The following is a 10712-nucleotide window of genomic DNA, read 5'->3' as shown; positions in this document are numbered from 1 at the left end:
CAAGGCTGTTTCTCATTTGAGACATAAGGATTGATCTCAGGGCTTTCTGTCTGTGTCTGTTTGGGTGCATATGTGTGTGTGTGTGTGTGTGTGTGTGTGTGTGTGTGTGTGTGTGTGTGTGTGTGTGTGTGTGTGTGTGTGTGTGTGTGTGTGTGTGTGTGTGTGTGTGTGTTGTACACGGTTTCACAAGCTGTTGATCAGGACTGACTGCACTGGTGTGATGCAAGTGATTCAGTTTGGATTGTTGTGTCCTGAACTGAAACATAGATTTTGTCTACTTGGCTGGTCACAATACTTTTTCCATTGAGGTTTATGTGGGTTACAGGAACAAAATATTTGGGAAAACTAGCATGAGACTCACAGTTTCACTGCACTGCTAAAAATGCAATCAGTCCACAGGTAGTTTTAATATAGTGCACTTATTCAGGATACTAAAAAAGAGACTGAGGGAATATAAATGAAGGATAGGGGGAGAGATAATCTTTTTCAAAGTTTTCCAAAAATAACACCAAATACATGATTTACAAAGTGCTGGTGTGAGAACATTCCATAAGAGAGCGGTATTAATTGCGATGATACAGACAAGCGCACACAGTCAATCCGTAACACACACACACATCAACACGCACACAAATCTCATCTCCGATAATGATGAGAGAGAGCCCTGCAAGACAGGAAATGATGTGGCATCAGTCTTTATTTTCAGAGAGGAGAAAAGAAGCAGAGAAAGACTACTACTTGAAACTACTATTCTATACTACGCTAAACTACTACTACTCTATACTACTATGCTATACTACTACTGTAATGGGGTCGTCTAAAGGAGACCATAATGAGGCATGTGAAGTGCTCATCATTTACTTTTAATGAAAACACTTTGCATGGACTTATGACCGTTGCTACTGACTCTATGCCATGGATCATTTCAATAGGTTCCTCGCCAAGGATCATCCTTACGGGTGTCGGACCATCGACTGTCACTGGAGGCTTTTTACGAGGAGCAGGAATCGGTCTCACCGGACTGGGGAGACACACTAAGGGCCGAGTGCTCACAGCAGGCACTGGCCGTACCGGGTTACGGTACGGCCAGTGGGAGGGAGAGTGCGAGTGAGAGTGCGAGAGGCAGGCACATGCTCGCTACAAAAAGCACGAGTAGTTGACTCAGGCCTCAACCCTTGCCCAGCCAAACTACTACTACTCTATTCTATACTACCACTCTATACTACTACTACTCTATACAACTATGCTATACTACTACTCTATACTACTATGCTATACTACTACTATATACAACTATTTTATATTACTACTAATCTATACTACTATGCTATATAACTACTACTCTATACTAGTACGCTATACAACTACTACTCTATACTAATACTACTCCATACTACTACTCCATACTACCACGCCATACTACTACTCCATACTATTGCTATTACTACTACTACTACTAATCTATAGTACCACTACTTGATACTACTACTCTATACTACTACCTTATAGTACGACTAGTTGATACTACTACTCTATACTACTACTATATACTACTAATATACACTACTACTCTATGCTACTACTCTATACTACTGCTACTCTATACTACTATACTACTACCCAATACTACTACTACTATATCCTACTACTCTATACCACTACCATTCTATACTACCAATCTATACTAGAACTCACTGCTACTGCTATTCTATACTACTACACATCTTCACTATTACTCTATACTACTACTACTCTATACTACTACTACTCTATACTACTACTACTCTATACTGATACACTATATAACTACTCTATGCTATACAACTACTCTATACTACAACTACTCTATACCACTACTCTATACTACCACTACTCTATACTATTACTCTGTACTATATACTATTACTCTGTACTACTACTATATACTACTACTCTATACTACCACTACTCTATACTATTACTCTGTACTACTACTCTATACTACCACCACTCGTTACTCCTACTACTCTATACTACTACTCTATACTGTTACTCTCTACTGTTACTCTCAACTACTACTTTATACTACTACTATATAATACTACTACTCGATACTACTATTCTATACTACTACCACTACTCTATACTACTCCTGAGGCTAGCCTCATCATGATGAGGCTACTTCATCATGGTGAGGCTAACAGGTCCGACCTCATGGTGAGGCTAACAGGTCCCACATTAAGGTGAGGCTAACAGGTCCTACATCATGGTGAGGCTAACAGGTCCTATATCATGGTGAGGCTAACAGGTCCCATATTAAGGTGAGGCTAACAGGTCCGTCCTCGTGGTGAGGCTAACAGGTCCTACATCATGGTGAGGCTAACAGGTCCCACATTAAGGTGAGGCTAACAGGTCCGTCCTCGTGGTGAGGCTAACAGGTTCGAACTCATGGTGAGGCTAACAGGTCCTATATCAAGGTGAGTCTAACAGGTCCCACATTAAGGTGAGGCTAACAGGTCCCACATTAAGGTGAGGCTAACAGGTCGCACATTAAGGTGAGGCTAACAAGTCCTACATCAAGGTGAGGCTAACAGGTCCTATATCAAGGTGAAGCTAACAGGTCCATCCTCGTGGTGAGGCTAACAGGTTCGACCTCATGGGGAGGCTAACAGGTCCTATATCAAGGTGAGGCTAACAGATCCTATATCAAGGTGAGGCTAACAGGTCCTATATCAAGGTGAGGATAACAGGTCCTATATCAAGGTGAGGCTAACAGGTCCTATATCAAGGTGAGGCTAACAGATCCTATATCAAGGTGAGGCTAACAGGTCCTATATCAAGGTGAGGCTAACAGGTCCTATATCAAGGTGAGGCTAACAGGTCCCACTTTAAGGTGAGGCTAACAGGTCCCACATTAAGGTGAGGCTAACAGGTCCTACATCAAGGTGAGTCTAACAGGTCCCACTTTAAGGTGAGGCTAACAGGTCCCACATTAAGGTGAGGCTAACAGGTCCTACATCAAGGTGAGGCTAACAGGTCCCACATTAAGGTGAGGCTAACAGGTCCTACATCAAGGTGAGGCTAACAGGTCCTACATCAAGGTGAGGCTAACAGGTCCTACATCAAGGTGAGGCTAACAGGTCCCACATTAAGGTGAGGCTAACAGGTCCCACATTAAGGCGAGGCTAACAGGTCCCACATTAAGGTGAGTCTAACAGGTCCTACATCATGGTGAGGCTAACAGGTCCCACATTAAGGTGAGGCTAACAGGTCCCACATTAAGGTGAGGCTAACAGGTCCTACATTAGGGTGAGACTAGCAGGTCCTTCCTCATGGTGAGTCTAACAGGTCCTACATCAAGGTGAGGCTAACAGGTCCTACATCAAGGGGAAGCTAACAGGTTCTACATCAATGTGTGGCTTACAGATACTTCATCTCTGAGGTTAGCGGATGATACTCTGAGGACAATATGGTTAGAATAAATTACATTTATATAGCTAGGTTCGTGTTGGGTGTCAAACTGCTTAACATTTGGATATAACATACTGTATCCAGAGTTGATAACAAAATATATGGAGTCTTACATAAGAGAGAGAGAGAGAGAGAGAGGGAGGTAGAGATAGAGAGTAAGAGAGAGAGAGAGAGAGAGAGAGAGAGGGAGGTAGAGATAGAGAGTAAGAGAGAGAGAGAGAGAGAGAGAGAGAGGGAGGTAGAGATAGAGAGTAAGAGAGAGAGAGAGAGAGAGAGAGAGAGAGGGAGGTAGAGATAGAGAGTAAGAGAGAGACTCTTAGAACCTGGAGAAGTTGAATAGGATCCCATGATGAAGTGTTTTGTAATGTAGTAGTGTGTAATAGTATCATTATACCAGCAACACCCGCTGGCCTACTGAGGCAAGAAAAATCACCCTGTCAGAGAGAGAAAAAAAATGAGAAAAAACGTTTCCAAAATCCCCTTTCCTTCTCCTTCTGATGTGCAGCTTGGCTCGGACTCTCTCTCACACAGCCAAGTCCCAACCAAGATTAAGACATTGAGTTATTCCATCAGATGATCAACCGAGGGAGGAAGGGGCTTATTTGACTGAAAGTGCAGAGGACACCAGCACCAATCACTGCACATATATTTTGTAAAGCAGGAGATGACTAGAATCATGGCTGACAGCTACTGATCAAGGAACATAGAATCATTTCCTTGCTGCAGCTTACTGTGAGAGCATAATGCCACGGTGTAGTATAATGTGTGAGAAAGGTTAAGTGCATCATGATATATTATATCACACACTCACAAGATGGTGCCGACAGACATGGTCATCCTGTTCCTTGCTCCTGGCCATCTTTGCAGTATTTTTTAAATTTCCTTTTTTATTTCTTGCATTATTTTCTTTGAATGTTTCTTGCATTATTACCTACAGCCGAAAACAACTTTTGGATATTAGATCGACGGTAACTCACCAGCATTTCCACCAGAAATGTGACTTTGCTGAATTGGATCCTTTGTTCGTACCACCCGAGGCATTTCCACTCATCCCAGGGGCTGCTCCAAGACGACGCCGACGTAGAAGAAGAATATGGAGTGGGCTTTTAGTCTGACTCAGAAGGCAGGCATACCATCCACCGCTTTCCAGTATATTACTCTGTAATGCTCAGTCCCTGGAAAATAAAGTAGACGAGACCCAGGCGAGGATCTCCTTCCAGAGAGACATCAGGGACTGTAACATACTCTGTTTCACAGAATTATGGCTCTCCGGATATACTGTCCCCGTCCATACAGCCAGCGAGGTTATCCGTACATCGTGCGCACAGGAAGAAAGAACTCTGGGAAAAAGCAAGGCGGAGGTGCATTTTTCATGATTAACTATTCATGGTTTGATTGTGGTAACGTACAGAAACTTACAACATTTTGTTCTCCTGATCAGGAATACCTCACTATCAAATGACATCCCCATTACCTCCAGAGAGAATTCTCTTCGGTCATTGTCACGGCCGACACTGGAAAACCACATATCCCGAAACCATAAACTGGAAACCACATATCCCGAGGACACATTTATTGTAGCTGGGGATTTTAACAAAGCTAATTTGAGAAAAACACTCCCGAAGTTTTATCAACACACCTCCTGTACGACTCGCTTCTCAAGAATTCTTGAAAATTCCTAATCCCCCTCTCGTGCCGGCAACAAGGCCCTCCCCGCCCTCCCTTAGGGTAAATCAGATCATGCCTCCATTCTGGTCCTCCCTTCCTGTAGACAGAAACTTAAACAGGAAGTACCCATGATAAGGACTGTTCAAACTTGGTCTGACCAATTGGAATCTATGCTTTAAGATTGTTTTGATCACGTGGACTGGGATATGGTCCGGGTTGCCTCTGAGAATAACATTGACGTATAGACTGACTTGTGACTGAGTTCATCAGGAAGTGCATAGAGTATGTTGTTCCCACTGTAATGATTAGAACTAATCCAAAGGAAAAAGCATGGATAGTTAGCAGCATTCGCTCAAAACTGAAAGTGCTAACCACCGCATATAACCACGGCAAGGTGACTAGGAACATGGACGATTACAAACAGTCCAGCTATGCCCTCCATACGACAAAGTGGAGTCGCAATTCAACGGCTCAGACACGAGACCCATGTGGCATGGACTCAGACAATCACGGATTATAAAGGGAAAATTAGCCACGTCACGGACATCGACGCCTTGTTCCCGGACAAGCTTAACACCGTCTTCGCCCGCTTCGTGGGAAAACACAGTGCCAAAGACGCGTGCCATCACCAGTCACGGGGGCCACGAACTCTCGTTCTCCGTGGCCAACTTGAGTGAGTCATTTAAGTGTGCTAAACCTCGCAAGGCTGCCGGCCCAGACAGCATCTCTAGCCACATATTCAGAGCATGTGTAGACCAGCTGGTTGGAGTGTTTACGGATATATGCAATCCCTCCCTATCCCGGTCTGTTGTCCCCACTTGCTTCAAGATGTCCACCATTGTTCCTCTACGCAAGAAAGCAAAAGTAACTGAACTAAATTACTATAGCACTCACTTTTGCCATCATGAAGTGCTTTAAGAGGCTTGTTAAGGAGCATATCACCTCCACCTTACCCGACACCCTAGACCCACTAGAATCTACATACAGCCCCAACAGATCCATGGATGATGCTATTGCCATTGCACTGCACACTGCTGTATCTCATCTGGACAAGAGGAATACCCATGTAAGAATGCTGTTCATCGACTACAGCTCAACCTTCAACACCATAGTGCCCTCCAAGCTCATCACTAAACGTGGGGTATCGGGTCTGTACTCCGCCCTCCGCAACTGGGTCCTGGACTTCTTGACGGGCCGACCCCAGGTGGTGAAGATAGGCAACAACACCTCCCATACGCTGATCCTCAAAACGGGGCCCCACAAAGGTTTGTGCTCAGCCCCCTCCTGTACTCCCTGTTCACCCATGACTGCATGGCCACGCACGTCTCCAACTCAATCATCAAGTTCACAGACGACACAACAGTGGTAGACCTGATTAACAACAACAACAAGACAGCCTACAGGGAGGAAGCGAGGGCCCTGGAGAAGTGGTGCCTGGAAAATAACCTCTCCCTCAACATCAGTGAAACGAAGGCACTTAAATATTTTGTCTTGCCCATTCCCCCTCTGAATGGCACACACACAATCCATGTCGTAATTGTCTCAAGGCTTAAAAATCCTTATTAACCTGTCTCCTCCCCTTAGGCTATTGGAGCCATATCCATCTCTCTACGAAGTGTGTGCGTGTATGTATTTGTGTGTTTGTGTGTGTCCGCGCGTGTGTGTTTATCCTAAGGCCATGTACCAAGATCCCTTTCTCCACAATCATCCACTGACAGCTTTCCAACCTCATGATAGGAGCAGGGAGGGTAAACTGGCTTGACATGCAAGGTGTTCACTTCTGGCTGTCTAATCACCCTAGTCCTTACAGTGTACGGCTTTCTCTTTGCTGCGTTCACCTAGCTTGTGTTTTTTAGTGTGAATAAAGGAAAGGGGGACAAAGAGAGGACACCACAATTAACTACTGACACTCATCCCAAGATTGCAGGTTACGAGGCATGGGGGGGTATTCTGACTATACAATATCTTGCATCTCTTCTGCATTACAGATCAGTGTAGATGAAGGAGATGAGACAGGTAATGAAAGGCAGCACTGTAAAAAAATATTCTGGGGTTAATTGAAATTGTAAAAAAAATACAAGTTCTTTCAATGATTTGTTGATTTCATTTTACCCAGACCATTTTCTGTTTTAATAAGTGATTTAAGTGATTTAATTTACAATATTTGTAAAACATTTCTCTCTACTTAATAAGGTTATTGCAACAAGTTGCCACGTGGCTCTCCTTTTAGAGGATTGTGGGTAATTCAACATTTTGGACTATGATTATTTGAATAAAGAACCTATATTTCTATACTAGTATTAAGCAGCTTGTTGTGCTAAGAGATGTAATGGATCATGATAAACAGATATCAACCGTCAGGCAAATTTATGTTCATTGACGACACCACCCAAATAGATTAAACAATGGTAAATATTAAATGTTTGTGAAACACTAGTATTTTGGGTTTACCAAATATGTGTTACATCAACTCATATTTAATCCTATTATCAGTAAATCCAACACATTTTTATGGCTATTATTAATTCCCTGTATATACTTTATTTGTGTCAAGTCAAACACATTATTATTTTTGTTTTACTTAAAAACATAGGACATTACATCTACTCAATATTAATGTGTGTACATTTGTTGCCTAAACTTTTATTAAGTAGATTCAGCTGAATGATATCAGTCCTGGGCCGGTGCAGATTAGGGAAGGATGCTACAGCAGAGTATCGAGACATAATATCAGTCCCGGGCCGGTGCAGATTTGGGAAGGATGCTACAGCAGAGTATCGAGACATAATATCAGTCCCGGGCCGGTGCAGATTTGGGAAGGATGCTACAGCAGAGTATCGAGACATAATATCAGTCCCGGGCCGGTGCAGATTAGGGAAGGATGCTACAGAAGAGTATCGAGACATAATATCAGTCCCGGGCCGGTGCAGATTAGGGAAGGATGCTACAGCAGAGTATCGAGACATAATATCAGTCCCGGGCCGGTGCAGATTAGGGAAGGATGCTACAGCAGAGTATCGAGCCATAATATCAGTCCCGGGCCGGTGCAGATTTGGGAAGGATGCTACAGCAGAGTATCGAGACATAATATCAGTCCCGGGCCGGTGCAGATTAGGGAAGGATGCTACAGCAGAGTATCGAGACATAATATCAGTCTTGGGCCGGTGCAGATTAGGGAAGGATGCTACAGCAGAGTATCGAGACATAATATCAGTCCCGGGCCGGTGCAGATTAGGGAAGGATGCTACAGCAGAGTATCGAGCCATAATATCAGTCCCGGGCCGGTGCAGATTAGGGAAGGATGCTACAGCAGAGTATCGAGACATAATATCAGTCCCGGGCCGGTGCAGATTAGGGAAGGATACTACAGCAGAGTATCGAGACATAATATCAGTCCCGGGCCGGTGCAGATTAGGGAAGGATGCTACAGCAGAGTATCGAGACATAATATCAGTCCCGGGCCGGTGCAGATTAGGGAAGGATGCTACAGCAGAGTATCGAGCCATAATATCAGTCCCGGGCCGGTGCAGATTAGGGAAGGATGCTACAGCAGTGTATCGAGACATAATATCAGTCCCGGGCCGGTGCAGATTAGGGAAGGATGCTACAGCAGAGTATCGAGACATAATATCAGTCCCGGGCCGGTGCAGATTAGGGAAGGATGCTACAGCAGAGTATCGAGACATAATATCAGTCCTGGGCCGGTGCAGATGAAGGAGAGGGAGGAGAAGCGAACATAGAGTAATTGGTGTCAATTCAGGGTCAACGAGAGGCCAAAGATCAGACTGTGTCTACTGCCCCCCTCTAGTGGTTAGTCTGGAAACAACCTGGATAGAGGAAGGAGAGAACAGCCTGGGTGGAGGAGGAGTGGACAGTCTGGGTGGACAGGAGAGAACAGCCTGGATTGAGGACAAGAGAACAGCCTGGGTGGAGGAGAAGATAACCGCCTGGGTGGACAGGAGAGAACAGCCTGGGTAGAGGAGGAGAGAACAGCCTGGGTAGAGGAGAAGAGAACAGCCTGGGTGGACAGGAGAGAACAGCCTGGGTAGAGGAGGAGAGAACAGCCTGGGTGGACAGGAGAGAACAGCCTGGGTAGAGGAGGAGAGAACAGCCTGGGTAGAGGACAAGAGAACAGCCTGGGTAGAGGACAAGAGAACAGCCTGGGTGGACAGGAGAGAACAGCCTGGGTAGAGGAGGAGAGAACAGCCTGGGTAGAGGACAAGAGAACAGCCTGGGTGGACAGGAGAGAACAGCCTCGGTAGAGGAGGAGAGAACAGCCTGGGTGGACAGGAGAGAACAGCCTGGGTAGAGGAGGAGAGAACAGCCTGGGTAGAGGAGAAGATAACAGCCTGGGTGGACAGGAGAGAACAGCCTCGGTAGAGGAGGAGAGAACAGCCTGGGTGGACAGGAGAGAACATCCTGGGTAGAGGAGGAGAGAACAGCCTGGGTAGAGGAGGAGAGAACAGCCTGGGTAGAGGAGAAGAGAACAGCCTGGGTGGACAGGAGAGAGCAGCCTGGGTAGAGGAGAAGAGAACAGCCTGGGTAGAGTATGAGAGAACAGCCTGGGTAGAGTATGAGTGCACAGCCTGCGTGGACAGTAAAGAACCGCCTGGGTAGAGGACAAGAGAACAGCCTGGGTAGAGGAGGAGAGAACAGCCTGGGTAGAGGAGGAGAGAACAGCCTGGGTAGAGGAGGAGAGAACAGCCTGGGTAGAGGACAAGAGAACAGCCTGGGTAGAGGAGGAGAGAACAGCCTGGGTAGAGGAGGAGAGAACAGCCTGGGTAGAGGAGGAGAGAACAGCCTGGGTAGAGGACAAGAGAACAGCCTGGGTGGACAGGAGAGAACAGCCTGGGTAGAGGAGAAGAGAACAGCCTGGGTGGACAGGAGAGAGCAGCCTGGGTAGAGGACAAGAAAACAGCCTGGGCGGACAAGAGAGAGCAGTCTGGCTAGAGGAGGAAAGAACAGCCTGGGTGGACAGGAGTGAACAGCCTGGTGGACAAGAGAGAACAGCCTGGTGGACAAGAGTGAACAGCCTGGTGGACAGGAGTGAACAGCCTGGTGGACAAGAGAGAACAGCCTGGTGGACAGTAGTGAACAGCCTGGTGGACAAGAGAGAACAGCCTGGTGGACAGGAGAGAACAGCCTGGTGGACAAGAGAGAACACTCTGGTGGACAGGAGAGAACAGCCTGGTGGGCAGGAGTGAACAGCCTGGTGGACAAGAGAGAACAGTCTGGTGGACAGGAGAGAACAGCCTGGTGGACAGGAGAGAACAGTCTGGTGGACAGGAGAGAACAGCCTGGTGGACAGGAGAGAACAGCCTGGTGGACAAGAGAGAACAGTCTGGTGGACAGGAGAGAACAGCCTGGTGGACAAGAGAGAACAGTCTGGTGGACAGGAGAGAACAGCCTGGTGGACAAAAGAGAACAGTCTGGTGGACAGGAGAGAACAGCCTGGTGGACAAGAGAGAACAGTCTGGTGGACAAGAGAGAACAGTCTGGTGGACAGGAGAGAACAGCCTGGTGGACAAGAGAGAACAGCCTGGTGGACAGGAGAGAACAGCCTGGTGGACAGGAGAGAACAGCCTGGTGGACAG

The sequence above is a fragment of the Salmo trutta genome, chromosome 5, assembly GCF_901001165.1.
Source record: "Salmo trutta chromosome 5, fSalTru1.1, whole genome shotgun sequence".
NCBI lineage: Eukaryota > Metazoa > Chordata > Actinopteri > Salmoniformes > Salmonidae > Salmo > Salmo trutta.
Note: the sequence above shows the minus strand (reverse complement) of the source record.